The sequence below is a fragment of the Pleurodeles waltl genome, chromosome 4_2 (genome assembly GCF_031143425.1).
Source record: "Pleurodeles waltl isolate 20211129_DDA chromosome 4_2, aPleWal1.hap1.20221129, whole genome shotgun sequence".
NCBI lineage: Eukaryota > Metazoa > Chordata > Amphibia > Caudata > Salamandridae > Pleurodeles > Pleurodeles waltl.
Window position 1 is genome coordinate 127,640,594 of NC_090443.1, and position 26,274 is coordinate 127,666,867.

Genomic DNA, 26,274 nt, shown 5'->3' on the forward strand with positions numbered 1-26,274 from the left:
ATCCCAGAAGCCAGGAGACTGGTGGTAGAAAAAGAAATCCAGGAAATGCTAAAGGCCAGTATAATAGAACCATCAAATAGCCCCTGGTGTTCCCTGGTGGTCTTAGCACCAAAACCAAACGGGTCTATCTGGTTCTGTATGGACTTCTGCCAACTTCATGCTATTTCATGTTTTGACACATCTAATCGAACGGTTAGGTCATGCATGGTATCCCACCACCTTAGACCTTCCAAAGGGGTATTGGCAAATACCCCTAAACCACATTGATGAAGCGAGAACAGCATTTTCAACCCCTTCAGGCCTTTACCAATTTATTGTGTTGCCTTTTGGGTTATATGGGGCGCCAGCTACCTTTCAGCACCTCATGGACGTAATACTAAGACCCCGTTAGAGTACGCAGCATCCTGCCTTGATGATACAGTCCTATACTGTCGTACCTGGAACCAACACCTAGAACAGTTGTCAGCAGTTCTGCAATCCCTAAAAGAGGCAGGCCTAACGGCTAACTCTGAAAAAAGTAGCATTGCCAGGAGTTGAATCAACTATCTGGAGTACATTAAAGCGAAAGGTCATATATGGCCGCAAATGGAAAAATCTGAGGCTATCAGGAAGATACCACCACCCAAAACAAAATGCAACATACAATCGTTCTTAGGTATGGAGGGATTTATAGACTGTTGATTCCACACTATTCCACCCAAGCAGTTCCACTAACAGAACTACTAGAAAAGAACCAACCAAACAATATACTCCACTTGACAGGACCACAATACAACAGCTATCAAAGACTAAAAGAGTTATTGGTCACCAATCCTGTGTTGCGATGTCCAGACTTCAATAAACCTTTCCTACTACAGACTGATGCCTCCGAATAAGGATTTTTGGACGTCCTTTCACCCCATAATATACATCAGCAGAAAACTACTACCAAGGGAGAAGAACTATCCAACCCTGGAAATAGATTGTCTGGCCATAAAATGGGCTGTCAAAGCCACACAATATTACCTGTTGGGTCAAACCTTCATACATCTTACGGATCATGCCCCTTTAACCTGGTTGGCCCGTCATAAAGATACAAACTGAGAGTGCTAAGGTGGTTCTTATCCCTTCAACCTTTTATGTTTCAGGTGAGTCATATACCCAGTTCCATGCTGGCCAGCGCTGATTTCCTATCAGGGTATCTCATGGACTCTTGGCTGAATCAGCCACTCCCAGGGGTGAGCGAATGTGACAGGGAGCCACCTCGGGTGCAGGACAGAAACGGGTGGAAGAGCCCCCAGCCGTCCATCCAGTCGCCAAGGGGAGCGAACCAGGTTATCATGTCAGTACCATCAAGGAGCGTGGCCACATTGAACAGGAACAGAGAGGATGGATGAAGAGGAACAGAATGGAGAGGACGCCCATTTGAACAGATCGGGAGGAAGACAGGACAACGAAGGAAGAAACCAGCGTGACAGAAGCAACGAGGGAAATACTCCAGAAGCAGGCGCGACGAAGGTGACAAGTCCAAGAAACAGCAGAGCGGAAGGAGAGGAACAGACAGAGGTGGAGAAACCCAGGAGGCGCGAAGGGCCGCAGCGTCCCAGGAGGGACGTGGCTTGTCCAGGAATGGGAACGCTTCCGCGGTCAAATAACTCTGGTGTTAAGGAGGGTGGGGATTGGAGGAGGGAAGAGGTGGAGGTTCAAGGGCACGCCTGATTAGGTAAAGAGGTTCACTCTAACCTCCTAATGCATACTAACCCACAGGGACACCCCCTTACAAATCCCCCCACCCTTTGCATGCGTAACGAGAACTATATAAAGAAGAGGCACTTACTTGACCGCATCCTTTTTTTCTCTTTCTACTCCCACTGCCTGGGTGTCGGTGGTTGCTAAGAGTTCCAGAAGACCCTAGAGAAGAAAAGACACATAAATTGGGAAAGCGCGAAAACAAGGAAAGGACTATAAACTGGACAGATTCCAGACATTTGTGTTCCGAAAACGCTGTGAAAATAACAGAACACATAGATTATCGGGTGTGTATCACCTCCCTGACTGGACTGACTCTATATTAGAAACCTAGAGTACTGTATCCTCAGTGGCTAAACCCTATCACAGTCTTGCACTGTGTGACTGCAGAGCGCTTATCTGTGCGATGCAAGTAGCCCTGCTTCTGGGGCACACTGACTGCAAGCACACCTCCCAGCGCATATGCTGGTGGTACTTTGAGTCCCTAGGGCGTGTAGGGCTCTCCAGGAATAGAAGACCCCAAAACTCCTCCCGCTGATGTCCCGCGCAGCAGGACTGGAGAGTGCCTATAAGCGCAATGTGACTAGCCCCGCCCCCAGGGCACACGAACTGCAAGCACGCCTCCTGGCGCATACGCTGGTGGTACTTTAAGTCCCTAAGGTAGCTAGGGCTCTTCAGGGGCAGGAGACCCCAAAACCTCTTCTCCTGATGTCTCACGCAGCGGGATTGCAGCGTGATGTGAGTAGTCCCGCCTCCAGGGAACACGGACTGCAAGCACACCTCCTAGTGCGTAAGCAGGTGGTACTTTGAGTCCCCAAGGCTTGTAGGGCTCTCCAGCGATAGGAGACCTCAAAACTTCTTCTCATGTCCCGTGAAGCGCGATTGCAGAGCACTTATGAGCGCAATGTGAGTAGCTCCGCCCCAGGGCACACAGACTGCAAGCAGGCTTCCGGGCAGGTAGGCTGGTCGTCCTTTTTGAGTCCCAAAGGCTGGTAGGGCTCTTGTGGGATATGAGACCCCAAAACTTCTCCTTCTGATGTCCTGGGTAGTGGGATTGCAGAGCGCTTATCAGCACGATGTGAGTAGCCCCGAGCCCGGGGCATGCCTCCTGGCGGGTAGGCTGGTGGTACTTGGAGTCATCCAAGGCTGGTAGGGCTCTCCAGGGATAGGAGACCCCAAAACATCTTCTTCTGATGTCCCACGTAGTGGGATTACAGAACGCTTATCAATACGAGATGAGTCCCCTGGCAACACGGACTTCAAGCATGCCTCCTGGCACGTTGACGGGTGGTACTTTTGTGTCCCCAAGGAAGGTACGGCTCTGCAGGGATAATAAACCCCAAAACTACTCCTTTTGATTCCCCACTCCATATTGTGATATTTCATTTTTTTCTGCCACTGAGAATAGGTTTAGTCTCATCTACACATGAATCTAGTCTTTCCCCTCTCCTCTCACAGACATGAGAGGGTAGAAGACAACAACCCTCACTCTAAGATGGTTCATGCCTCCTGTTTTAAAAGAAGAGGAAGCACTAAATCTCAGGATTATGGCAGTCTAATTTCCACCATTCAAGATTGCTTATTTGGACTTGCCACTACGGATGCTTGTGGAGTGAAATGGTAATCAGCGAAAGGGTTGCCCAGCCATATTCTTGGTGGTGATGGCAAAGAAACAAGCAGCTTGGAGTGACGTACTACTAGTTGAAATGCTGCTCTTTTAGTGCCTGGATATAAAGGTGCCTATCAGACCAGAGCTAAATAAACTAGTTGAATGGAAAAGTGGCAAAGTGGCACTAAAATGGCAAAGAACTGAAGTAGGAAGTAAGAAAGGATCATTTGGAACTGAAAAGAGTATTTAAAAAGTGGCAGAGTAAGACAGTACCCACTGAGGGGTAGGCAAGGAGAAGAGTGTGGAGCAGTGGTGAGTTAGTAAGAAGCTTACATTGTCAGAGTGAGGGGTTTGAATGGGGTGCGCCATCATCTTTGCTTATTACGCATTGTCTCAAGGGGTTCCAAATATCCCAGGGCTGAGACTTTCTCGGTAGGAGTTCTCCGTATATGGTCATCCGAGTGTGGGAGGTTACTAGGTTTTTGGTCCAGTCTGCTATAGTGGGATTTACCTCTGCACCAGTGCTTGTCCACTCTGCGTTTACTCAATATTAATCCTAGATCCAAAATGTTCTCATACCCTCTGGATCTTTTTTGACAAACCCCTTCAGCGCCAGAATGGGTCAGGCCCCAGTGCCAGATCTGTCATGCTATTCAGGTCTCCAAGAAGCTTGCCCTAATAGTCATTAATCTGTACACAGATCCATGCTAGGTTAAAAATATCAGATCTAGGGGCATTACAGCACACACAATGTGTGTTGGTGTGCCATGCAAACAACACCATGTCAGCTGGTATATAGTACACATGGAACAGGAATTCGTAGTGCACCAGTCTATGTTTGCAGTTCATGGAAACGTCCTTGGTTTGCGCTGCATTATCCCCAATGCTCCTCACTAAGTTCCATTCCTAAGTCCTCTGACCACGGTGCCCTAGCCAAGCTGGGTTTGGATATTATGTCCTCATTACTATATTGTACTGTAGTGTAATAAGCTTCCTGGATGCAGGGCCCGACATTACCAGTGATAGCAACGCACAACTGCCTGGTTCCCTAGGGATAGAAGGAAGTACATGATTCACTGTCTCACGTAATCAGTAGTACAACATTTTCTCCTGGGGCGACACAACACTACCCCTTTCTGCATATTCTACCAGGGAGATAAAGTTGGTGTCTGTGTACAGATATCGTCTGTCGTTCAGTCGTTTACCTGCTGGTGGCTCCAAAGTGAGTTCAACCTTTGGATTCTTAGCAACTGGTATGGGCAGAGAGTATAGTGTATCTATTGCACAGTTTTGCCAGTCATGCCATACTGTGCATTTGGCAGAGTGGATTTTGTATTTGGGCCTGGTCTGGATCTGTAGTATCACAGTGTTGAGCTCAGTTGGGCTGGAGTGGGCCTTCTCGAGCCCTTTATGTGATGCCTGTCTGGTGTGGAACAAGTGTGAGGAGAACTGTGCCTGCGCCACAAGAAAGGACTCTTCAAAGTTTGGTGTTGCACAGCTGCCATATTTCTACGGACAATAGAGAGTCGTCCAGCTGATCCATGGCTGTAGCCCAGGTAAGCTGTATCATTAAGAACTGAGGTGTTGAACAATGCCCTGGTGAGGGGGATGTGTATATTACAGAAGAGGTATAGCAACTGGGACAGTAGAAACATTTTAATGAGACCAATTCTGCCAGCCTGTAAGCTGCAGTTTTATCCATTTTTCAATATTAGTGGTTATTCTGTCTACTGTTCTGCCATAGTTCTTGATAACTATCACCAAGATCTCTTGGTGAAACTACGCTCACAGGTACCTCACTCTAGTGTCTCCTGCCATTGTAGAGGGCACACCAGCTGTGGCTATGTGGTGCTAGGCGTGAGAGGTTTCAATCAATGTTGACCAGTTAATGGTCAATCCAGACCATTCCGTAATCTTTATAACATCCAAAATTATTGATTGGAGGTTAACATCCAGGTTTTTCACTATTAGCAGGATGTCATTGGCATAAATAAATAGTCAGCGCGCGACAAGTGATCATGGTTTCCTAAAGGTATAGGTTGTGTTCCGCTTCTTGACAAATTGACAAATACGCATATATGGGACCAAGACAGTGCTCCCCTGTGCATATGCGGTTGGTCTTCTCTGGGAAAAAGACAGTAGTCAACATTCTCCTCCATTAACCATTTGCTTATCCATGGGTCCCTGGATGGCAACAGTTGATTCGTTTGGTTTCTGATGAAGGCTTTTGGTTGAGGCATGTCTTAAACGTGTTGAAACAAGGGGACACAATCTCTGTGTGCCAGTAAAAGTGTGATTACAGAGCCTGGCAACTACCTTCTTCCAGATGAACTGTTAGTTGGGTGTCACCTGTTTAGTACTGAAAGACCAGTCCAGTTATATATTTATTTTTAAAAAAGCAAGGAATAAACGGCAGAATCTGCATAACCTTGAGGCAGGCCAAGCACTGAGCTCCCTCACCACTGAAAAATTATCTTAACCGCTAAACTCGGACTGAGATATACAATGCCACCCAGGTTTTGGCTCTAACACTGAGCCATAGGCAACAATTCAACCTTTCCAGAAGAAATGAGTGGTCTATTGTATACTAGACTACTAACAGGCCCTTTAAAAAAAAAGACTGCCTCTGTACCATGACCCAGCTGAAACCCTGATTAACATTTAATGAGTAAGTGAAACTTACCAACGTACTGCAGATCATTTCATGTACCACTCCCTCCAACACTTGGTCAATACTGTAAAATAAGAATCTGGTCTAAAATTGTCCGAGTTACTCATGGGAAGACTAATTTTTAAGGCGGAGAGTCACAACAGCTGTTTTAAGCTGCCTAGAGACGACACCCTCTTGCCACAACGGGGGGCAGATACCACAATATGCTGCAGGACAGGGATCCAACAGTGCCTCATACCCAGAGTTTTTTTTGGGGGGTGGGGGGGGGGGGGGGGATAAGAATTCCAGACTATAGACTATTCATATTTTGTGCTAGATTAAAATAAACTTGTGTCCAAAGGCAATAGTCCCAGTTATCCACCAAGCTTTATGAAGCAATACCATTGGAACTATGCCTGGTGGACGAGTAAGACAGCTAAATCTCCTATTAGCTAGATGTGATTTTTCCATTATTTAATTAGTATGATACATATTTTTGTCTTTCCCAATTTTTTTTTATAGGGCTGGAGTTGCTTCCTGCAACAATCCTGGTCTTCTTTAAATTCTCACTTCCTCCACTTTCTTTCTGCCATTCTACATGTTTATGTTTGCTCATAAATAGATAAACTAAACCAGGGATTAGGCTTACGCCTACCTGGTAGACTGGCTAGCTAAGACAAAGCATTAACATATTTAAACTTGTGCTCATGCTTAATACAAATGTCCAAAGTTTCTCTCTACCATACCTCCCACCAAGTCCTGAAACAAAGTATTGAGCCTGCCAGTCTCAAATAAAAGATTTTTTCTGATCTTGTGATTTCCTTTATGCTATAGGAAGCATTGCATACACTAATAAGAATAGTAAGTTGTTGACTTTTATGCTGAGTCACAACTGGTGCATCGTTGTACCTCGATGCAGATGTCATGCTGGCGAGGGACTGTAACTATGTCCTGGATGGTACACTAGATCAGGAGCCACCCAGAAATTACACAAAACCCAACCTGCACTGGGCACTCCAAGACATGATGTATGTCTTACACCTTCACAATGTCTGGAGAGCTAGGCACCCGACAAAGAGAATGTTTTCATGTTACACCCTTGCAGCAGGCACCCACAGTTGATTAGATTACTGTTTGGTCTCCACTGAGTTGACGCAAAAGGTATCAGAAGTGTCCTATCTGGCTTGATATCTGTTAAACCACTCCCAAGTCCTGTTGAACTTCGGTAGGGAGCTCCAGCGATCCCACTGTGGGGCTTGCATGCGGGGGCACTGACAGACCCCCACCCTGTTTGCAGCAACAGTCAGTGAGAGACTGACACATTATTTTGCTGAGGAATTGGAGTTCGGCAAGTAGCTGGGTCCTGGATTGGGAAGCAATGAATATAGTGTTACTGGGGGGTTTGTATTACAACAACCTACGGGGTCCATCGTCAACTGGAACGCAACATCAGTACACATGAAAAAAAGCTGGGGTAGCTTGAAGCAAAGGCCCCTGCCCACCTAGACAAAATGAGTGCTGCGGGGAGGCATGTGCGGGGCTGCTGGAGGATTGGCGCAGGCTCGGGAAGCACACTTGCGCAGCTTAACGCCAGAGACTACATGTAAAGGGTGATAAGAAGGGAGCAATGTTAGTCCGGTTGGTCCGACAAGAGTCCCCCAGGTCCTTTAGCCTGACGCTATACGACAATGTTGTAACCCTTGTCTGTACACAGAGGGCTCTTAACTGCATTTCATACCCATTATGTAATATATATGGTGTTCAATTCCCCATCATAGAAACTTGAGGAATATCTGGAAGAGTCAACCCGATCACCCATGAAGAGATTCTTGTGGCTTAAAACTACAAAAGACCCAGGCTGTGATGGTCTGTCCACTGAGTTTTATCATAGATATGCAGACACCATAGCTGACAGACTTTTGCAGGTATATGAGAAGGCCCTTCAAAAAGGTAGCCTCCCGGGCCACAATGCGTGAGGCACTAATTGTAATGGTGCCAAAACTGGAAAAAGACCAGACGATCGTCTCAGCACATAGACCAATATCTCTCCTAAACAAAGTCATGAAACTCAGCAGCATGCTGGCTGCACGTTTATTTCCCTGACTACCAACCTTAACACATCCTGACCTGTCAGGATTCATCCCGAAAAGAAACACCCATTACAATCTGCAACGCCTTTCTCACATATCTCATGCCCCACAACTGTAGGAGGACGCCTACGCCTTGACACTTTTGGACACTGAACAAATGTAGGACTCCGTAAACTGGATCTATCTCTGGAATGTGTTGCTAAAAGTCGGCCATGGCCCTAGATTTATCCAGTGTATCCGCCTAACCTATTCTGATCCCTGAGCTAGGGTATGTTCAGATGAGGCTGTCTCCGAGCCCTACTGGTTGTGTAGAGGAACCAAGAATGGGTGCCCTCTTTCACCATTCCAGAGAACCCATAGCAAGATAATCCGCAGGACGATGGACACATGGGGGATAACGCTGCGGGAAACCATCTATGTGGTCTCCCTCTACGCTGATGATGCCCTGGTATATTTGAGACAACCAGCATACTCCGTGCCAATTCTATTAAATGTAATGCAAGAATATGAAGAGTTCTCAGGACTCTGTCAACCCAAGTCTGAGTTATTCCGCTAGGGAGACGAACTGATAATGTGTCCCAATCTAGATAATTTACTTTCACAGTGACTTGTTTTAAGCCAATTAATCTTTTGACCCTGATTGGAGACTTCCCAGGACGAGATTCAGCATTGGAATAAATAGATTAAGAACTCAATCAATATTCACAATAACTGATCAATCAGACTAATCAATAACATTTAACAAGAACGAAACACACCATGACCTTTCAACCATGAATAACCACACAGGTCTAATAAGATTTAGGATATTTATTGCCTATTAGTTACACTCTACTAGCATATTTATTAGTCTCAATATCAGTAAGCACATCAACAGAACTACAATATGGCAACTTGAATAAGACTTTATCAATGCATAGATCATAAACATTAGAACAAAGCACGACTTCAACATGAATCAACTTTAGCAGAGTATCATTAGCACGTTATTCAACAAATCAAAGATTCAGTCATTTGTCTATTTGCACCGATATTAGTGAACTCCTTAACTAACCTCGAATTAGCATCAGCATGTTGGGCTTCATGCAAAACAATTTAGCAACACAAATTTGGAAAACATCTAACTATGGTCTCTATCAAAAGAGCAGTTGGTACCTAGAAAGAAAAGGCAAATAGACAATTACAATTTATCATCAGATAGTTACCCATCCAAATGGTGTGGCATACAGTATCAGTCTTCGTCCTCAGGACATCAGTCGATTCGCCATCAGCCAGAACAGGACAGGCAAGTTCAGCAGAGCATAGCAAGAAACTCTTCCCTCATATGGAGGAGAAGTGCATTTCAGGCAATGGGTAAGGCGAGGATGGTTTAGAGTATCAAACAGCTAAAGACAAAGTCTCTCGGAAAGGGACAGCAAGTAATGGCTTCAGAAAGAATGGCTCCGTAAAGGCAGAGTAAGAATGGCTAAGAATGGCAGGGTATTGGCTCAGTAATGGCTGATTTCTCATTGTGTCACGCTGTTATATTAAAGTTGTCAAACAAGTCTCTAATTTCCCATGGGGCAATATTTGGTGCATCGTTATCTCTGTCCAATAATCCATCATACACCTTACTAGAATTTTCACTTAACACAGTGCTCAGATAGTCTATTGGCTCCTGTGATTGACGTCTTCAACGGGTAGAATGTCAAGTAAGAAAAGTTACACTTGTCGCTCCAGTCAGTAGTTCCATTGTCTTCTTCTAGTTCAGGCGGCCCTGCACCTGTTGCGAATTACACTGTTGCATTCGGCAAGAATGTTTCCTTGAGCAAGTCGGGTCCCATGAGAAAGAATTTACTACGGTTACACACATATCTCTAGCTTCTGGAAAAGTACAGCTTCGTGTCCTTCAGGAAACAGCACATTGCACATTAGAAAAACAGTTAATATGAGACCAGGCAGCAAGGCCCAGACCCTTGCTAACTAAGGCCTAGTGATTAATTTAGCAAAACCTTAATACATAACTCTATATTAAGTTACATTAATACAAAACCATACATAAGTACATTATTAATTCATTATTAGCCAGTTTCACTAAACATCGTATACATTGATGGCCACTCCCCGTGGGCACATTTCAAACGCGTGCATTCGTTTTCTTCTAAGTTAATACATCTTCTATGCGGCTTCATTACACATTATATTGCAAATTTTCATGTTAATATTGATTATAAAGGTCACACTCCAACACTAATCAGGGTCCCGATAGAGACTCTTCTGAGAGTGGGATTTCCCTGGACGACAAACAATATCTGTTATTTGGACATTTGATTGGCGCACACGGCTTAGGCATTTATGGCTCTGAACAGTGAGAGAGTAGTGGAGTGGCTTCATGCATTGATCCACTTCTGGAAGGATTTGCCTTTGTCCCTCATAGGCAGAATAGCCACTACAAAAATGATCATATTACTGCGATGCCTCTATGTGCTTCATAGCACCCTCTATGCGATCCTCAGGCATTATTTTCAACCCCTTGACAGCACTATAGTGGACCTACTTTGGGGAAATAAAGAAGTGCTGGGCTTGCCACACAGAAAAGGACCTGAGGACAGGGGGGTCTTGAGGTACCCCATATTGAGCTATACTAAAAGATAGCACAACTACAGCACATGGTTCACTAGCTCAACCAAGGGGACAACTGGGACAAACGGCTCCTAACCCATGATGGATGGTCTCTGCCAGCCCTTCTGATAAACAGATAGATTCCTTTTGTCTTACCTTATATAATTCGACTGGTTGCTGATGCCTGGGAAGTTGGAATGTTCGGAGAGAGTAATTTGATGTGCACCATATGCCCCAGACATGCCACTGTGGGTTGTGCACCCATTCCTTAGAACCGCTGTCTACATGTTGGGTGCAGAGATGGAAAGACTGGTTGTGATCCTAGGGGAGACCTCTACAATGGGGGGCAGTTCATTACACAAGACAATGCCATAGAATTATTTTCATGTGGTAAAGGACAATATCTCCCGTATGACAAGATGTCGACACCGGCGCAACAGTTGTGGCCGAACTTCCCTGACGTGCCACCATGCTCTAAACACCCCGATAACACTACTAGACCTGTTGCAACGCCACAGATTGATTTCCCATATTTATAAGGTGCTACACGAAGATCTCCCTGCACCAACACTCAACATACAGACCAAGTGGGAGGAGATACTGGGGGAACCCTAGCGGCCTGAGAGTGGGTAAAGGTCCATGAAGGAGAACGAACAGACAGCTCCAATGCCCGGTTCACGTTACTGCAATACAATTATGTACACCAGTCAAACCTCACTCTCAAAACTCTACACGCCATATACACCACTCGATCGGCTAGTTGTGCGTATGCTGAGGGGACCAGACAGCACAGTTTATACACATGGTACAGGCTTGCCCATTCCTGTCCCCTTACTGGCAATAAATATTGCAAAACCTATAAAGTGCCACTGGAGATAAGACAGATGCTTTAAGGCCTGCTCTCTTTTCCGGCCAATAAAAACAATAAAATCAGTAGGAAGTTTGCCCTTCTTGGCATTTGTCAAGGGTGTGGAATTCCTATAGCCCAACTAGCAGGACATATAGTTTGGGGTCAAGGACAACACGCTTTCATGTTTATTTTGTCCTTGGGACAAGTGAACACAACCCCCTGCAGCACAAACCCTTCGGCTGTCAGTTTACACTACCACATTATGGATCAATGAAGGGCATTGTCTGAAGCTCAGGTAATATTTGTGTACACATGTTAATGCTTTTTGCTCTTGTATTTATGGCTCACTAATGCAAAGCCTTTGTTACTAGGGTGATCGCTCTAAGAAAATGTTGTAAGCTAGGACTGCACTGCTGACAGTGTCCCAGTATAAAAATGTGTACACACATTTGCAAAATGTAACAATTGAGGCTATTTATAATGCTTCCAGAATGCTCTCTGATTAGATGCAAATATTTGCAGAAGCTTGAAGGTAAGATTGACGAGTCGTTGCTTTCCGATTAAAAGTTTACAAAAAATGCAACTAGGATAAAAACATTGTGCTAAACTACTGTGAAATTTAAGGTACCATTTTTCGAAGCATCATCCACCATAACGTGTTGATGCATGCCAGTATTTTCAAAAAACAATGGAAAAAATCAGTGCAACCAGGTTCAACAAGATTATGGGAAACATGAAAATAAACAATCATTGGCAAAACCAATAGGTCTGGCATTAGTGATGAGGCTTTTGTTTTTGTCAATGCGTGTCTAGTTTTGACATGGTTTTTTAAAACATTAATGTTGTTGGAGCTGTTAGGTCCGTATAACAAACATTGGCAAAAAGTAATACTATTTTTTGGTCTCAAAAAGCACACTGTCACAGCAGCCTCTGGCACTAAACAAAAACTACTTTGTATGCTGATATGCTCCTTGTGAAAGAGCATATGCTGTCACTTACAGTGAAGCCAGTTTATAGACAGAAAAAGAGAAAGACAGAATTGTAATAAAAACAAAAGGTCTTGGTTAACTGAATACTAATTAGAGGCCCAAATCTTAAATAGTCCCAAACTACACCCTTGCTTTAGTGCAGATTTGAGCTTTCATGAATTCACAACAATTTACAGAAGTAGGCCAGTAAATTGTACTCCTAGAAAATATTTGTGAACTGCATTTTAGGATGCAGAAATACCCATGTGTAGATTTGCTTAATGCGAAAGTCTGTTAAGCGTTTACAAGTTCACTTTCCATCCAACTACTTTTTTCCCCCCCATCATGGAAGAATGTTTATATCTGCCCTTGACAGGAGTAAATTTCCAACCTCCCTACCATTCTCAGCATGGGAAAAGATTAGAGAAGAGATGGTAAAAACTCCTAAAACATGCAAATTAATAGATTTGCACTGACTCCAAAGTGCATTCCAACCCTGGAGCTATTGCTTAACGCTAACTCCAACCCCAGTATGTAGATCTGTGGAAATGTGGCAAAATGCGGGAATTACTAGAATTCAAACCCTCCTATATTAGGATTTAAATTCTAGCATAAGACGAATTCTGGCATAATCAGAAAGACATTATCAGAACTCTTATATAATAAGGTTGCTGCCTTCATTTATCGCAGCACTATTTGGCACAAAGGGACAAGTGGGTTTTTTACAGGACAAGTAAAAAGATTTGTAAAGCAGCCTGTCCATGGACAAGTAGATATTGTATAAAATTACAGACCCTTGATTTGTGTTGACAAAACAGTGTATAACAATTAAATGTTTCAGCCCATATCACCTGACATATATAGCCTGGCTCCGAGATGTTTCCTAGTGGGTGACTGCAGAGGAAGTGCAAATGAAGCATGTCTGTAGGGATGATGAGCTGGAGGACTACTTGAAAGCCTAGTCCGCCCTATTATCTAATTTAAAGGAGCCACGCGGAATAGCCACCTCTGCGGATGATGTGATGTGCCTGCCGGGCCCCTTTTTTTTGGTCAGGGAGGTGTAAGGAAAGCTCTGAGTTTGCTGATTGATGCACCATTGACTTACATAGATCATTTGTTTTGAACTTATATCCAATCAGTTACTGGGACGCAGCACAATTGTATGTGTGGAAGTGGGAGTTATATTACAGGTTTTCTGGGTCTGGATATTGACCGCTGGTTGTTTTCATTATGGTTTATCAAAGAAACAAGCTCTTAGTCGTAGCTTATGACAATACCTTTTTAGCAGTTTGGAAAGCAGCAATGCTACCTATTCCATCCTGCTGAACGTCAATAAAAGCCTCATTAAGAAGGAAAAAAAAAAAAAGGAACAGTAATTTGACAAAAATGTCACTTTCTTGTATCAGTGATACCTACTATCTTGGCTTACCGCCTAGTCTGACTATTGCCATTTAGTGTACACAGTCTATGTTTCTTTTGACTTGAGGGATGAGCCACTGAAAGCTCGAGCTAGTCTCAAGGCTGGGTCAGCTTGAGGTCCTATTGGAGCCTCGAGCCCATAAGGAGCGAGCTTTCATGTGACTTCTGCGAGCCTCCCTCTAGCCAGGATGTGGTGTTAGTCAGAACTGCCGCCCGTGGGACTGGGGAACCAGGGTTCAGGTTGTATTACTCCATTGCAACACACCAGATTCAAGTCGGAGACTCACAAAACATTTAAAACTGAGATTCCAGGTTAATTTTGGTGTCTAAAATGCCCTCCACTTCAAAGCAAGTCAAATGTGTAGGAGGCTGGCCTGGTTTGTAGTGAGTACCAAGGGGTACTTAGACTCTGCACCAGGTCCAGGTATCCCTTATTAGTGTAGAAGAGGTGTCTAGCAGCTTAGGCTGATAGAAAAGGGTAGCTTAGCAGAGCAGCTTAGGCTGGACTAGGAGACGTGTGAAGCTCCTACTATACCACTGGTGTCATATGCACAATATCATAAGAAAACACAATACACAGATATACTAAAAATAAAGGTACTTTATTTTTATGACAATATGCCAAAAGTATCTCAGTGAGTACCCTCAGTATGAGGATAGCAAATATACACAAGATATATGTACACAATACCAAAAATATGCAGTAATAGCAATAGAAAGCAATGCAAGCAATGTACAGTCACAATAGATTGCAATGAGAGCACATAGGTATAGGGGCAACACAAACCATATACTCCAAAAGTGGAATGCGAATAACGTATGGACCCCAAACCTATGTGAGCTTGTAGAGGGTCGCTGGGACTCTAAGAAAACAGTGATGGTTAGAAAAATAGCCCACCCCAAGACCCTGAAAAGTAGGTGTAAAGTGCACCTAAGTTCCCCAGAGAGCACAGAAGTCGTGATAGGGGAATTCTGCAAGGAAGACCAACACCAGCAATGCAACAACGATGGATTTCCAGACGAGAGTACCTGTGGAACAAGGGGACCAAGTACAAGAGTCACACTCAAGTCGTGAGTGGGCAGATGCCCAAGAAATGCCAGCTGAGGGTGCAAAGAAGCTGCCACCGGATGGTAGAAGCTGTGGATTCTGCAAGAACGAAGAGGACTAGGAACTTCCCCTTTGGAGGATGGATGTCCCACGTCGTGAAGAAGCTTGCAGAGGTGTTTCCGTGCAGAAAGACCGCAAACAAGCCTTGCTAGCTGCAAGGGTCGCGGTTAGGGTTTTTGGATGCTGCTGTGGCCCAGGAGGGACCAGGATGTCGCCAATTGCGTGAGGAGACAGAGGGGGCGCCCAGCAAGACAAGGAGCCCACTTAGAAGCAAGCAGCACCCGCAGAAGTGCCGGAACAGGCACTACGAAGAAGAGTGAACCGGAGCTGACCCGAAGTCACAAAAGAAGGCCCCACGACGCCGGAGGACAACTCAGGAGGTCGTGCACTGCAGGTTAGAGTGTCGGGGACCCAGGCTTGGCTGTGCACAAAGGAAATCCTGGAAGAGTGCACAGGAGCCGGAGCAGCTGCAAATCACGCGGTACCCAGCAATGCAGTCTAGCGTGGGGAGGCAAGGACTTACCTCCACCAAACTTGGACTGAAGAGTCACTGGACTGTGGGAGTCACTTGGACAGAGTTGCTGAGTTCCAGGGACCACGCTCGTCGTGCTGAGAGGGGACCCAGAGGACCGGTGATGCAGTCTTTTGGTGCCTGCGGTTGCAGGGGGAAGATTCCGTCGACCCACGGGAGATTTCTTCGGAGCTTCTAGTGCAGAGAGGAGGCAGACTACCCCCACAGGATGCACCACCAGGAAAACAGTCGAGAAGGCGGCCGGATCAGCGTTACAAGGTCGCAGTAGTCGTCTTTGCTACTTTGTTGCAGTTTTGCAGGCTTCCAGTGCAGTCAGCGGTCGATTCCTTGGCAGAAGGTGAAGAGAGAGATGCAGAGGAACTCTGATGAGCTCTTGCATTCGTTATCTAAAGAATTCCCCAAAGCAGAGACCCTAAATAGCCAGAAAAGGAGGTTTGGCTACTTAGGAAGGAGGATAGGCTAGCAACACAGGTAAGAGCCTATCAGAAGGAGTCTCTGACGTCACCTGCTGGCCCTGCCCACTCAGAGCAGTCCAGTGTGCCAGCAGCACCTCTGTTTCCAAGATGGCAGAGGTCTGGAGCACACTGGAGGAGCTCTGGGCACCTCCCAGGGGAGGTGCAGGTCAGGGGAGTGGTTACTCCCCTTTCCTTTGTCCAGTTTCGCGCCAGAGCAGGGCTGGGGGATCCCTGAACCGGTGTAGACTGGCTTATGCAGAGATGGGCACCATCTGTGCCCATCAAAGCATTTCCAGAGGCTGGGGGAGGCTACTCCTCCCCAGCCCTGACACCTTTTTCCAAAGGGAGAGGGTGTAACACCCTCTCTCTGAGGAAGTCCTTTGTTCTGCCTTCCTGGGCCAAGCCTGGCTGGACCCCAGGAGGGCAGAAACCTGTCTGAGGGGTTGGCAGCTGCAGTGAAACCCCGGGAAAGGTAGTTTGGCAGTACCCGGGTCTGTGCTAGAGACTCGGGGGATTATGGAATTGTCTCCCCAGAATGGCATTGGGGTGACAATTGCATGATCTTAGACATGTTACATGGCCATGCTCGGAGTTACCATTGTGACGCTATACATATGTGGTGACATATGTATAGTGCACGCGTGTAATGGTGTCCCCGCACTCACAAAGTCGGGGGAATTTGCCCTGAACAATGTGGGGGCACCTTGGCTAGTGCCAGGGTGCCCACACACTAAGTAACTTAGCACCCAACCTTTACCAGGTAAAGGTTAGACATATAGGTGACTTATAAGTTACTTAAGTGCAGTGGTAAATGGCTGTGAAATAACGTGGACGTTATTTCACTCAGGCTGCAGTGGCAGGCCTGTGTAAGAATTGTCAGAGCTCCCTATGGGTGGCAAAAGAAATGCTGCAGCCCATAGGGATCTCCTGGAACCCCAATACCCTGGGTACACCATATACTAGGGAATTATAAGGGTGTTCCAGTATGCCAATGTGAATTGGTGAAATTGGTCACTAGCCTGTTAGTGACAATTTGTACAGAGAGAGCATAACCACTGAGGTTCTGATTAGCAGAGCCTCAGTGAGACAGTTAGGCATCACACAGGGAACACATACATATAGGTCACAAACGTATGAGCACTGGGGTCCTGACTAGCAGGGTCCCAGTGACACATAACAAACAAACTGAAAACATAGCGTTTTCACTATGAGCACTGGGCCCTGGCTAGCAGGATCCCAGTGAGACAGTGAAAACACCTGACATATACTCACAAACAGGCCAAAAGTGGGGGTAACAAGGCTAGAAAGAGGCTACTTTCTCACACAACCCCCCCCCCCCCCAAACGAAGGACAATAAGGCTAACCTTGGCCAGTTGAGACTTTATTGTCTAAGTGGTGATAAGTAGAGAGTAGCTCTACAATAGGCTGGTTACTCCCTTTATCATCCACTATATGGTTACTTCCCTGTGGGGATGTAAACTACCCTGTTTGAAGTTTTTTAGCTAAGCAACAATGTGAAGATGTATTTTCAGAGTTTCTATCAGTAAGTTTTAGTTTAGAGCAGTGGGAATTATCCACTGAACCTGTTACGACTCGGTCGTCCCATCTCTAGGGGGTGCTGTACGGGGACTGTCGGAAGCCTGGGAATCACCTTAAACACTTATCTAGAGTCCCTTGCTGACTCCTGTTTGTTTCTCTTTTCACCATGGTACACTTGTGTAGTACTACATTTGCCTCATGGGACTGCAAATCCCATAATGCACAGCCTGGTAGTCAGGAAAGCCCGGATTCAGTTTCCCATTGTTTTCAATGGGAAAAGTCCAGTTGCTCCTTTTCACCGGATCCTCTCCTCCAGGATTTGCAAGTGTCTGAAACTACACACACCTGTGACCTCTCCTGTGCAGCCCAGCTTGGAACTGCTTATAAGCAGCCATTTCCTCAAGCTCCCCGTTGTGCATTGGAGTTCGATTCCTTTGTGTTACAGACTCTTTGTCGGATGGTGTTCCAGTTTTGTTCCTGTTCTGTTCCAGTTTGATCCTGCTCCCTGTTTCTCTGCCCTGCTCCTGCCTTGTTTCAGCCTGAACCTTCTCTCTGTTTCCCAGTCCTGTTTACTGCTCATTTCCTACTCCCTGTATTCCAGCCCTGTCCTTGCCTATTCCAGCCAGAGCCTGCTCTCAGTTTCCCAGTCCTGTCTCTGTTTGTCCCAGCCAGACGTTTGCACCCTGTTTTCAAGTCCTAGTCCCGCCTTTGCTTCAGCCTGAGCCTGTTCCTAGTTCTTGCCTCTGCCTCTTAGTTTGTTCCCTTCTGTTTCTGTTTCTTCTTGCTTGTTTGTGTCTGGTAAGTGTTCTATCAGTCTTCGCCAGTGTATGTGTCCTCCTTTGTTCTGGGGTTGGCTCCTGGTTTCCAGGAGGCAATTCCAGCCCCCATCCTTGTCCAGTGTTATACGTTGTCTTTCGTGCCTAACAGTGGCAGTGTGCTATTGCTGTTTTCTCAGGAATCGCCACTGTGTTTCCAGCTGGACCCACAAGAGCGTGTCTTGTGTAAGTAAGTACTTTCCTTGTCTGTGCTCTAGGGTCCAGAGACAGAATCACTTCTGCTGCCTCCTTTCTATGGGGCTGGCAGGGTGACTATCTGTAAGAGCAAACTGCACAGAGGCATTGACGTTCCCTGTCACTGTGGGAGGTTCTGCGCCTTACTCTGTGTACAACCCCAGCTGTTTGTCCATTAGTAATCTGTTTCCTGTTCACACAAGGGTTGCTCTGCTTTTACTTTCCTGTGCCTATCCATAGCTGTACTTTCCGTGTATGCCTTTAGCTGCTCTTCTTCCCCAGTACACTACCTCTTTAGGCTATTCGGTGACCTCAAGGGGTGTCCCAACCAGAGTCCTGATCAGACCCGCCCGAAACCGTGACCGAACCTATTTCTAGTGATGAGAATGCCAGACAGGGATGCTGTCTCAGTAAAGCCATAGCTGGGCAAAACCTTTGTCCATATGGCTGGAAGAGAGAACAGGGATGCTGTTTCTCTTTAGTTGGAGCAGGGCAGGGATGCTGTCCTATGAGCTCCACACTAGGGCAGGGATGATGTCTTAAGTGTTGTGAGGCAGTGCAGAGTTTCTGCACTAAAGTTTCTCTGGGAGGGTTGGAGGGATGCTCCATGTTAACTAAAATGGTGCTCTTTTTCTCACCAATGTTAGTTATCCCACAGAGAGGTACTTCCACCTCAGGGAGTACAACTATGCCAGCTGATGAATCCCTTGGAACAGGTGCCACCCCAGGAGAGGTTTCTCCCACCACAGGAATGGTATCCTGAATGGCATGGTGGTTAGGGGATACTGTGATACCCTTTTTACCTGTTTTTGGAGAGGGATCCTGAGTTTTCAGGCCTTCTCTCCTTTGCTTTTTCATTTCAGTAGAAATGAGAGGGAACAATTCCTCAGGGATACCCAGCATGGCTGCATGGGTATAAAACTCTACATCAGCCCAACCTGAGGCCTCTAGGTCATAACCTAAGAGACAGTCTACAGGTAAGCTAGGTGACACTACCACCTGCTTAGGGCCAGTAACTCCACCCCAACTAAGCTGAACTATAGCTAAGGGAAGAAACTTAGTGGAGTTATGGACATCAATAATCTTATACTGTTTACACCATTTATTGAAACTGTCTGCCTGTACTTATCCATTGTAAGGGGACAAGCAGCCAGTGTGGCAAGGCCAATGCCACTAGGTGTGACAGAAACTGTCTTGGGACTGACTACCCCAGTTTCTATGATGGACCCATAAGTGAACCCAACTACACCCTCAACTTGACTGTTGCCAGCAGTCCCACCACTAGTACCACTACTGCTAGGGGCACTAGAGCTTGATGTATTAGTGGTGGTAGGCTCAGGGGGTTTACCTGGACAGGACTTATCCCCTGGCCTATGGCCTCTGTTTTTTACACACAAAGCACCAAGGCTTTTTAATGTGTGTGGGTTGAGAAGAAGAGGAAGAATTAGTTTTATCCCCATCCCCTGAAGAGTGTTTAGGATTTGAAGAAGGATCTTTGGTTTTACCCCTGTCCCCATGCTTATCCTGAGATTTCTCACCATCTTTCTTCTTGCCATCCTTGTCACCACCTGTATGAACTTTTCTGTTCATTCTTGTTCTGACCCATTTGTCTGCCTTCTTTCCCAATTCTTGGGAAGAGGTCAGATCTGAGTCCACTAGATACTGGTGCAACAAATCAGACACACAATTATTAAGAATATGCTCTCTCAGGATTAAGTTATACAGGCTTTCATAGTCAGAAACTTTACTGCCATGTAACCACCCCTCCAAGGCCTTCACTGAATGGTCAACAAAGTCTACCCAGTCTTGTGAAGACTCCTTTTTGGTTTCTCTGAACTTGATCTTGTACTGTTCAGTGGTTAAGCCATAACCATCTAGGAGTGCATTCTTAAGAACTGAAAATTATTGGCATCACTTTCCTTCACAGTAAGGAGCCTATCCCTACCCTTTCCACTGAAAGATAGCCATAGGATAGCAGCCCACTGCCTTTGAGGGACCCCCTGTACAACACAGGCCCTCTCAAGTGCAGCAAACCAGTTGTTAATGTCATCCCCCTCCTTATAAGGGGGAACTATCTTGTGCAGATTCCTAGAATCTTGCTCTTTTACAGGATTACTATCTGTAATACTGCTGCTGCCACTATGGGGTCCAAACCCCAACCTCTGCCTTTCTTTTTCTAAGTCAAATGCTTCCCTGTCTAGATCCAGCTGCTGCTTTTTAAGCTTCAGCCTGGACTCTTCCACTCTCAATCTATTGAGTTCCCTTTCTAACACTCGGTGATCAGGGTGGGTGGGTTGGGCATGCTTAGACACAGAAGAATGGTGTGAATGAACAGAGGGAGATCTGTCCCTAACAGATGGCACTCTAACAACCTGGCCTAAAGGAATGATATTCCTACTGTGATGAGAGCTCACATTAGTACCCGCCATGCTAGGTGGCCTGCTAAGGGGCAGGTTGGGAAGATTCTCATATAACACTTTAGCTGGGGATACCCCAGAATCAGAGTGTGAACCATCAGCTAATCTGTCACCTGATGTGCCAGCTAAGGCCTTATTATTTTCTATGAGCATATTAACTAACAATTCTCTAGAGGGATTCTTCCCTACCCCTAAACCTCTATCAATGCAGAGACTCCATACACCTTTCCAGTTAAGGTGGTCATAAGCTGTGCTGGCCAGATCCAGAGTTTGACCTGCACCAGACATGATAGAAAAGGGTTTAAGGGACAGAAAAAGAAAGAAAAAGTTTCAGAAATTTTTAAGTAACAGAAAGAAAAAAAATTCGACTTTTAAGAAACTTTTTGAAAGTTTAGAGGTACTTTTCAGCACTTAGCAATAGAGTAAGAGAAGAAAAGCAAAACGTTTTGGTTAGGTGTACATACACTAAACTTGTTTTGTATATTTTTCTCTTATGAAAAGTACAAAAATTACAAAGTGGTAAGTAGTTGCAAGTACTTATCCCACCGCTGCACAACCAATGTAGGAGGCTGGCCTGGTTTGTAGTGAGTACCAAGGGGTACTTACACTCTGCACCAGGTCCAGGTATCCCTTATTAGTGTAGAAGAGGTGTCTAGCAGCTTAGGCTGATGGAAAAGGGTAGCTTAGCAGAGCAGCTTAGGCTGAACTAAGAGACGTGTGAAGCTCCTACTATACCACTGGTGTCATATGCACAATATCATAAGAAAACACAATACACAGATATACTAAAAATAAAGGTACTTTATTTTTATGACAATATGCCAAAAGTATCTCAGTGAGTACCCTCAGTATGAGGATAGCAAATATACACAAGATATATGTACACAATACCAAAAATATGCAGTAATAGCAATAGAAAGCACTGCAAGCAATGTACAGTCACAATAGATTGCAATGAGAGCACATAGGTATAGGGGCAACACAAACCATATACTCCAAAAGTGGAATGCGAATAACGTATGGACCCCAAACCTATGTGAGCTTGTAGAGGGTCGCTGGGACTGTAAGAAAACAGTGAGGGTTAGAAAAATAGCCCACCCCAAGACCCTGAAAAGTAGGTGTAAAGTGCACCTAAGTTCCCCAGAGAGCACAGAAGTCGTGATAGGGGAATTCTATAAGGAAGACCAACACCAGCAATGCAACAACGATGGATTTCCAGACGAGAGTACCTGTGGAACAAGGGGACCAAGTACAAGAGTCACACTCAAGTTGTGAGTGGGCAGATGCCCAAGAAATGCCAGCTGAGGGTGCAAAGAAGCTGCCACCGGATGGTAGAAGCTGTGGATTCTGCAAGAACGAAGAGGACTAGGAACTTCCCCTATGGAGGATGGATGTCCCACGTCGTGAAGAAGCTTGCAGAGGTGTTTCCGTGCAGAAAGACCGCAAACAAGCCTTGCTAGCTGCAACGGTCGCTGGTATGGTTTTTGGATGCTGCTGTGGCCCAGGAGGGACCAGGATGTCGCCAATTGCGTGAGGAGACAGAGGGGGTGCCCAGCAAGACAAGGAGCCCACTCAGAAGCAAGCAGCACCCGCAGAAGTGCCGGAACAGGCACTACGAAGAAGAGTGAACCAGAGCTGACCCGAAGTCACAAAAGAAGGCCCCACGACACCGGAGGACAACTCAGGAGGTCGTGCACTGCAGGTTAGAGTGTCGGGGACCCAGGCTTGGCTGTGCACAAAGGAAATCCTGGAAGAGTGCACAGGAGCCGGAGCAGCTTCAAATCATGCGGTACCCAGCAATGCAGTCTAGCGTGGGGAGGCAAGGACTTACCTCCACCAAACTTGGACTGAAGAGTCACTGGCCTGTGGGAGTCACTTGGACAGAGTTGCTGAGTTCCAGGGACCACGCTCGTCGTGCTGAGAGGGGACCCAGAGGACCGGTGATGCAGTCTTTTGGTGCCTGTGGTTGCAGGGGGAAGATTCTGTCGACCCATGGGAGATTTCTTCGGAGCTTCTAGTGCAGAGAGGAGGCAGACTACCCCCACAGCATGCACCACCAGGAAAACAGTTGAGAAGGCGGCCGGATCAGCGTTACAAGGTCGCAGTAGTCGTCTTTGCTACTTTGTTGCAGTTTTGCAGGCTTCCAGAGCAGTCAGCGGTCGATTCCTTGGCAGAAGGTGAAGAGAGAGATGCAGAGGAACTCTGATGAGCTCTTGCATTCGTTATCTAAAGAATTCCCCAAAGCAGAGGCCCTAAATAGCCAGAAAAGGAGGTTTGGCTACTTAGGAAGGAGGATAGGCTAGCAACACAGGTAAGAGCCTATCAGAAGGAGTCTCTGACGTCACCTGCTGGCCCTGGCTACTCAGAGCAGTCCAGTGTGCCAGCAGCACCTCTGTTTCCAAGATGGCAGAGGTCTGGAGCACACTGGAGGAGCTCTGGGCACCTCCCAGGGGAGGTGCAGGTCAGGGGAGTGGTTACTCCCCTTTCCTTTGTCCAGTTTCGCGCCAGAGCAGGGCTGGGGGATCCCTGAACCTGTGTAGACTGGCTTATGCAGAGATGGGCACCATCTGTGACCATCAAAGCATTTCCAGAGGCTGGGGGAGGCTACTCCTCCCCAGCCCTGACACCTTTTTCCAAAGGGAGAGGGTGTAACACCCTCTCTCTGAGGAAGTCCTTTGTTCTGCCTTCCTGGGCCAAGCCTGGCTGGACCCCAGGAGGGCAGAAACCTGTCTGAGGGGTTGGCAGCTGCAGTGAAACCCCGGGAAAGGTAGTTTGGCAGTACCCGGGTCTGTGCTAGAGACTCGGGGGATTATGGAATTGTCTCCCCAGAATGGCATTGGGGTGACAATTGCATGATCTTAGACATGTTACATGGCCATGCTCGGAGTTACCATTGTGACGCTATACATATGTGGTGACATATGTATAGTGCACGCGTGTAATGGTGTCCCCGCACTCACAAAGTCGGGGGAATTTGCCCTGAACAATGTGGGGGCACCTTGGCTAGTGCCAGGGTGCCCACACACTAAGTAACTTAGCACCCAACCTTTACCAGGTAAAGGTTAGACATATAGGTGACTTATAAGTTACTTAAGTGCAGTGGTAAATGGCTGTGAAATAACGTGGACGTTATTTCACTCAGGCTGCAGTGGCAGGCCTGTGTAAGAATTGTCAGAGCTCCCTATGGGTGGCAAAAGAAATGCTGCAGCCCATAGGGATCTCCTGGAACCCCAATACCCTGGGTACCTCAGTACCATATACTAGAGAATTATAAGGGTGTTCCAGTATGCCAATGTGAATTGGTGAAATTGGTCACTAGCCTGTTAGACAATTTGTACAGAGAGAGCATAACCACTGAGGTTCTGGTTAGCAGAGCCTCAGTGAGAAAGTTAGGCATCACACAGGGAACACATACATATAGGTCACAAACTTATGAGCACTGGGGTCCTGACTAGCAGGGTCCCAGTGACACATAACAAACATACTGAAAACATAGGGTTTTCACTATGAGCACTGGGCCCTGGCTAGCAGGATCCCAGTGAGACAGTGAAAACACCTGACATATACTCACAAACAGGACAAAAGTGGGGGTAACAAGGCTAGAAAGAGGCTACTTTCTCATAAATTGCGAAAGTAAATGACCCCCATTTATTTTTCAAAATCTCCATCTTCTAATTCCAAACGTTGGATTGTATGCAGTATGCACCAAACGCATATTTAAACAGAATTACACGGAACACACAAAAACATATACTTCGGGAGTACCTCGGGCGTCTGAAAGAGACCCGCAAATCTGGATACAATTCGGCCAGGTCTAGTCTGTTGTACAGTAGGCTGCCCTGCCACAATTGATACAGATCTGCCACGCCCTTCTGTATGAGGGCGGAGAAGACAGGGATCGAAAGTGAAAATCAAGTTTACCCGCCACACTTTTAGCGCGAAGCCTTTGTCTGTCGCTCTAAAGACACCGGAAGATCCGATGCTGCAGAAAAGAGGGTATGGAGAACCGACTGGTACTGCTTGAAATCCTACAGGAGCTCACTCAAAATCAGCTTAGCCTTTTTAAGTTTTATGCCCAGTCAAACGTCCCCCAGGGGCTCCTGGGCGAAGCTGACACGAGAGAGAAGCTCGCAAACCTGCTGGCAGAAAGTCTTGGAGGAAACTGTGGCGCCACAACTATTAGCATTCTCAAAAAGGTTCCGAGGAACGATCTTGCGCACACATTTCAAACACGGTTCACCTAAATCGAGGAGGACAGGACGTGAAGGTGAGTAGGTGGCGCGACAAAGGGGTCATGCATTTCGGACAAGGCGGGAGTCTCTTTATCGAACAGGAGTCCTAAAATGAATAAAAGAGAGAAGTGAGCTTGTTAGCATTTAATGAGTTGTGCTTAAGACGTTGCCTGGATGCATGCGGTAACAGTACTACGGCACATAATTACTCGGTGTTAGAGAGAACAGCTCAGCCCCGCCATCTGTCCTGATGTGTTAGTTTCCCGTCTCGTGTGTGCTGAAGGGGGAGGTCGCTTATCCCACCTGAGGTGCCGCGCCCTTCCGCTCACGTGGTCGCATTTATTACTGGTTTCTGTTTGTAGTTTATCTGGGTAGCTAACCGAACATGTCGGCTTGAGTAGGGGAAGTTGGCTTTGGTGAGGTAGCCTGGGGTATTTTTCGTGAATTGATTTATGCAGTGGCTCACAGTGCTGTTGGTATATAAAGCTCAAAGTTAAAAACCTCGAAATCCAGGTTTACAAATGTAATAAGGTCTAGGTCACATTGCCCGAATTAGTTTAAACTGGTAAAAGTTGCAGATAGGGCAAGAACGCTGTAGGTGTCGCTTGTGAAATGAAGCAGTTCTACCCATTTTAAGATTGTACAACACTGTTATTTTCTTTTCCAGATATCTGTTCCTGCCCCCTTAGTAGGCATACATTGGTCTCACTGCTCTTTGTCACTTTTTCTCACCAGTGTATACTGAATTTGAAAGTGGTTGAGCTTCTTCGTGGTAATTCGTTGCGAATTCCAACGTGGAAGTGAAGGGAGCGTGCCACGTTTTCCAAGCAGTTTTGGCGCTGGCTGGGGGCGGGGTCTCCCCTGGAACTTTCATGGTGCACCAATGAAGTCTTCCACTCATTGCAAGTGAAATTATTATTATTATTATTTTTTATGTCACGTGTGTACCACATTTGTCAGGAATTGCCTCCAGTATGCCAGAATTTTGTCCTGGGTTCCTGCCCTACTGTGCTGCGAGTACACCTTTATATAAATTGTGCTCATGCTGACACGTTGCTATGGATAC

At 46.2% G+C, this 26,274-nt stretch overlaps 1 protein-coding gene and 1 long non-coding RNA gene across 4 annotated transcripts in view; one reads left to right on the forward strand and one right to left on the reverse strand.

Moving 5' to 3' along the window:
* The window catches only part of LOC138292374 (uncharacterized), a 66,869-nt gene extending 41,330 nt beyond the window's left edge, over nt 1-25,539 (reverse strand). The window contains exons 1-3 of the long non-coding RNA XR_011202665.1: nt 25,418-25,539; nt 24,742-25,314; nt 1,817-1,890 (exon numbers count right to left, since the gene is read on the reverse strand). This is a non-coding gene — a long non-coding RNA (uncharacterized lncRNA). The remainder of the gene's footprint in view (nt 1-1,816; nt 1,891-24,741; nt 25,315-25,417) is intronic.
* Nucleotides 25,104-26,274, forward strand: part of LOC138292373 (FAS-associated death domain protein-like) — a 141,911-nt gene continuing 140,740 nt past the window's right edge. For 2 of the 3 annotated variants that reach the window (XM_069230937.1, XM_069230939.1), the window contains exon 1: nt 25,104-25,243. The gene's annotated coding sequence lies outside the window, so the exon portion shown is untranslated. The remainder of the gene's footprint in view (nt 25,244-26,274) is intronic. The other variant, XM_069230938.1, reaches the window with a different exon arrangement.